The following is a 6,000-nucleotide window of genomic DNA, read 5'->3' on the forward strand; positions in this document are numbered from 1 at the left end:
ATTATTTCTTTTTAGTTACAGCAGCACTGGGAAATTAGTTTCAATTTAAAGTGAGATGACTGATTGGTCAAAACCAGTGTGATCTTACTGCTGAATTGTAAGAGGCCAGAATTCAGCAAAATCTTTGAAGGCTGTTTCTGTTTTAGCAGCCAGACTGAAAATTAAAATATTCTAGTTAAAAGCTACAGCTGCCACCTAGATTCAAATGTATTTGTCATGAGGTCTTAAGAAGGAGGGATGTAAAATACAGAAATCAATACTTCAGCTCAAAACTGATGCTTCTGCAGATTTCATAACATACACAGCACGGAATAAGGTGAAGAAGAAGCATCAGTAATTCCTTCTAATCTTTTGGAAATTGTTGGAAATCCCAAAGAATTACTTTAAAAATCAAATTCCTTTAGCATACAGCTGTCTGTGTGATAGTGGGAAAAGATAACATTCACCTCAATTCAGCACATGACATTTTGGAAGGGAGATTGAGCATTAAAAACAAACCAAAACCAAACCAAACCAAAACAACCAGGATTTTGGGTATCCTAAGACTGTGCATGTAGTAGGTGGGTGGTGGGGGGAGAAGGACTAAAATCAAATCTGCCAAGAATAGGGTTAATCCTCCTTCGTCTTTTGTATTACAGTTCCAAAATTAAACACAAATGATGAGCCTAAAAAGCTGGTTTTCCCTTGTCTGATTGGGAAGCAGATCTGATGCAATGTGGTGGTGTACCAGTACTGGGACAAATGGATAAGTTGATGTTTCTTGATTTGGGGCAATTTGGGAAGCAGGTGGTGGAGTCTTAACTGCTGAGGCAGCTGACATTCGTCAGGACCTGTAAGACTGGAAGCCAGTTTTCATTAAGGTAATTGTGGGGTGGGTTGGCACAAAGCATTCAGTGCTGATCCAGCACAGCCTGCAACCTTGATCAGGTTTGGCCCCGCGTGCAAGCTCAGAGGCCATCGAAATCTTGGAGCACAGAGGAACACGGTGCAGTGATTTCACGTGGGCTTTCGTGCTCACACACTGGCTGGAAACAGCATGGTTAACCCTAGCACAGGTGATGCTATGCTTTAACTAAGAAATCCTGCTCTACCCAAGCTAGCTTCAATTTATAGCTTGGATGGACCAATACAGCATTAACAGATTTGACTGGTTCAGAGGTTCAGCACCTAGAGGTCCGCTTCCTCCCTTGCCCTCTTCTCTTGCCCTCTGCCCTCTGTGTCCCAGATTTCTCAGTACACTTCATGTTTCTACCTCTCTACTTTTGTTTTGCCTGCCTTTTATTTCACTGCTACCTAGAAAAGAGCACCACAGCACACAGTGCTGCTGATCTGTGAAAATGGGGTGAAGTTGGGGAATAAATCCCACAAGCCAGTTCAGATGTGGGATTATATGACAGCTGATGCCTCTGGGTTAGCTCAAGGAAACTGGGGACCACATTCAGTTACCTCTTCCTGGAGAACCTCTTCTTCCTAGGCCTGTACCCTATCTACCAAGCCATAAGATACCTTGGCATGAGATATCCTTGTTCTCTCCTACTGACATATTCTGTTGTGTAGATGTCTCAGCAGTCATGGGAGTGTGGACAGAAACTTGGGTCTCATCTCTTCAAAGCTAACCTTCAATTGTTGCTACATAGTTAGATATGCTGCTTGACATGGAAAGGCTCTAACAGGAAGGAAGTCAGGAGACTACACTAAGAATATTTTGCTGCCCATTTGGTAGGATGCTTACCTGAGAACTGGAATATATTGCTATACATCTAACCCTTGATACAAGGGGTTTTGGCCTTACCATCAGACTCCCACAAACTCCATTGGTCACAGCCTTAAATTGTCAAAAAAAAATTTCTGCATATGTAGACTGTATATTAAAAAATACTTAATAGAAAATGTTACCATCCACAATGGGAATTAATGAGTATTGAGATACACAATTCCCATCTCATACTGATACTTTGAACCTTCATCACAGCAAGAGGCTATCTGCATACACTTGCCAATATGCACTCATGGGGCCTAGAGAATTAAGAACCAATATATCTAGTATGATTTTTAATTAAACATCTTATTTTCCTGAAGTATTAATTGTAATAGAAAGGATATGCTGTTTTCTCCTGTGTTTAACAGACAACAAACTCATACTGCAGCCAAATGTATAAAATGTAATTTCAGCTTTCATATCCTCTCCAGTGACACAATTGAAATGCCTTGATAGCTAGATGTTGCTCAGGCAGAAATCTAAGCCAAAATACATCTGAGGAAATCTCTATAAATGCAAGGAAAAAAAGCTGAAAGGAATGGATGAAAATCAAGTGTTGCCAAATAGAGTTTCAAAACCCACTTGGGAGGAATGAAAATTCACAGCAAAAGGAGTCTGTATTCCTAATGCTCATATAGGAGTGTATGTATGATTGTTAAGGCTCAAAAATACTGAGAAGCTGCCTTTCTACAACATTAATAATATATAATTTTGTTTCTATTTATATGGTGTCAAATATGATACTTAGTTTCTAAACTTAAAAGCTTCTTGCAGTAGCTAAACTGCATGCCAGGTCCTGTGGGATCTTGGTTTTCAGGCTGCTTGTGCAAGTAAAGCTAAGTAGATGCTTCAGTGAATAACTGGTTCGTATATGAAAGCAAAGGTAGAGCAAACACTGGAAGTGATACACACATGATGTTGTTACAAGAATCTCTAGTTAAGTGTGATGGTTTGGCCCTGGCTGGGGGGCCAGATGCCCACCAAAGCTGCTCTATCATTCCCTTTCCTAGGTGGACAAGGGAGAGGTAAAATACAATGAAAGGCCCTCAAGTCAAGATAGAGGCAATTTAATAGGATTCAAAGCAAAAGCAAAGGCCATGCACAGAAGCAAGAGCAAGCAAAGATGTTATTCTTTATCTCCCATCAGCTGGCAATGTTCAGCCACTCTCCAGGAAGCAAGGCTTCAATACCTGCAGTGGTTGCTCCAGAGCACAAACACCATCAACGAATATCCCCACACTTCCTTCTTTCACTTAGCTTCTGTATCTGAGCTGATGTCCTATGGCATTGGAATACCCCTCTGGTCAGTTTGGGTGAGCTGGCCCAGCTGTGTCCTCTCCCAAGATCTTTGACATCTGTCATGCTGCTCTTGTGGGGGAAATGCTGGAAAAGCACAGCCTGGGTGCTTCGCTCAGCAGTAGCCAAACCAGCAGTGTGTTAGCAACACTCAGCTATCACTGCAAAACACAGAGTTAGGGAAGATGCTCTGGGGAGAATGAATTGACTCCAGTTCAGCCAAACCAAATACATTAGGCTTTGGGAGTCTCAGGTCATCTGCAGAGAATCAGAAACCCAAGGACTGCACACTGCAAAGGAGCTAACAGTAAGGTACAAGAAGTAGAATTTGTCTGTCTGAATATGGATGTCAAGCTAGGTATCCTATGGCCTGCTTAGAAAAATGAAAGGAAACAAGCAGTTCTGTGTCAAGTTTACTTTAAACTTGACACCTAAGGTGGCTCAGATGAATCTGACCTAGACAGAGCTATTTTCACCCACTGTTTTTAAAGGCAGCCCAGGCCATGACTTGTCCATCTACAGGTACTGATGGTTAGGTGACTTTAATTCCATGAAGCATGTTAGAACTGCCAATGGCATGAAGGATGACAAAGTGAGTTACCAAGGGCAGGTCATGCTTGACCAGCCTGTTATCCTTCTCTGATGAAACAATTGGTTAGGTAGAGAAAGGGAGCTCTTAATGTGGACTGAAAACTGCCTGCACTGCCAGACCCCGAGGGCAGTGAGCAATGTCTTGGTATCCAGCTGTAGGTGGTAACAAGCACAGTCCATTAGGAACTGATGCTGCACAAATACTGTTCAATATCTTCAGCAATGACCTATGTGATGGGGCCAGAATGCAACAAACTGTAATGAGTCAAAATTAAGAGAGGCATCTGGCATACTGAACTGCAAAGCTTTGATTCAAAGGCAAAGCTGGGGCAGAAAAAACAATCTCATGGATTTCAGCAAGGAAAAGCAGAAGGTCTGGTGCCTGGGGAAGGCTAACGCCATAGACAGCTGCTGCCTGAGCACCAGCTGTACTGGAGAGGGCATGGAGGTTATGGTGGACCTCCAACTGAATTTGAATGATCCCTGCACGCAGGCTGCAAATGAAAGAAATGACATATTGAGGCCCCTTTGGAGGAGCATGGTCAGCAGTTATGGAACACAGTGATCTGTTTGTCTGTACTCAGTGCTGGTGAGACCACACCTGGAATTCTGTAACCGCTCTTGGGCCCTGCAGTCCGAGCGACATGCTGAGAAATAAGAAAGAGTCCAGACGAGAACACCTAAGCTGCTTAGGTCCTCAGGTGTAGGACCTACAAGGGGAGCTGAGGCTGTTCATCTTGGGGAAGTGGAAGCTGAGGGGAACCTAAGGTGAAAGCCTCCTCAACAAGGGACAGAAGCCACAGATTGTGGCTTGGGAGAATCATGCTGGACACTGGGAAAAGCTCTTCTACCAGAAGGGTGGTGCAGAACTGGGGCAGGTCACTCAGGTGGTTACAAGATCTGGCTGAACAGAACCACAGCTGACCTGATTCAGTGTTGATGACAAGCATCCTGCTGTGAACACCCCATCCATCTAGCACATCTATATGACTCTGAAAGTAGGTGTTACCCCACTCAGTCCCTCAGTCTTTCTCCTGGGTTTAACCTTGTGCCTTGTGCTCCTGCACATCTAAACATGCATCATAAATGCTCTTCTATGGCTGGTCTCTACTATTCACATTGAGCATGAGAAATAGATGCTGAGGGTATGTGGTATTACAATTAATTCCCCCTTGGTTTTGTTTAAAAAAAAAGGCACATTTATTTATTATATCAATATCAGAAAGTTTAGAGACCTGCTACATGTTTTGGTCATATTAGAAAATGAAAATCTCCTAGTAGATAATATACAGGATTTGGTGTTTGTGTGTGACTTACTTGGAGTTGTTGCAGCAAACTGTCAAATACGGAACAGGCAGAAAAATGTCATCGTGGGGTTTGTTTGTTTGTTTTGTTGTGCTTTTCATAGGTACTCCCACACTAATTTAAAAATAGTAAACTGGAGCAAGGTAAATATCACAGAGCCTGATGTGAAAAAAAGTACATTGATAGAAAAGAAGGAATAGAATATGTGATGAAGAATGACATGGCAAAGAAAAAAGGAAGAGAAAAAAAACCAACACAAACCTGCAAAGTAACAGAAGATGCAAAATGATTAGGGAGCACTGAAAGAGAGACAGGAATGGAAAGTTGGTGACAGATGAGGTTGATAAGGCAAAGGGCCTAAAGGAATTCCTCGCCCCAGTAATCACAGAGGCAGCAGAAGGCAACATCCTAGGAACTGGGATTTGTTTTCCTCAGGGAAGGTAGGAAAATGTCAAAAGGTTTTACTCTCGCACTGGAGTGGATAATAAGGCAATTAGTACTATTAAAAGTTGTCAGCACACCCAGACTCAAGTGATAAATCATGTCCTAGGATTGTAAAGGGAGAGGGAGGTGCTGGAAAGCTTTTGTGGAGCAGTTGAGATAACTTACTGGAAAGGGAATTGCTGAGAACTGGTGAGTGTTTAATGAAGTTTACACTGGAAAAGAAGAGGGAGTACCACAGTCCCCACATTTACAGATCTGTAAGCTTGACTTCATTTCTGCAGCAGAACTAAATCCTTGTGACTCATAGCTCTCTGTGTCTATAAGTGGCAAAATGAATACATGACTGAGGAGACATGGCTTGAACATACATGCCACAGAAGTGCACACATGACAAAAGATTTGGGAGTCAGTTGCACAAAAGATTTATGCCAATAACCTCTATTGATAGGATTTCTCACTGCAAATCCCTTATTGTCAATATGAGAAGAGGTCTTGACAATGCTGTGCTCGTGATTTACCTTTCCAAAGGGTTTCTCATGTTTCTACAGTTTCAGATATTGCTTTCCCCTACATTAATATATATTATAGAGGAGGTAGCTGCTAAT

This window comes from Indicator indicator, chromosome 1 (genome assembly GCF_027791375.1).
Source record: "Indicator indicator isolate 239-I01 chromosome 1, UM_Iind_1.1, whole genome shotgun sequence".
Taxonomy (NCBI): domain Eukaryota; kingdom Metazoa; phylum Chordata; class Aves; order Piciformes; family Indicatoridae; genus Indicator; species Indicator indicator.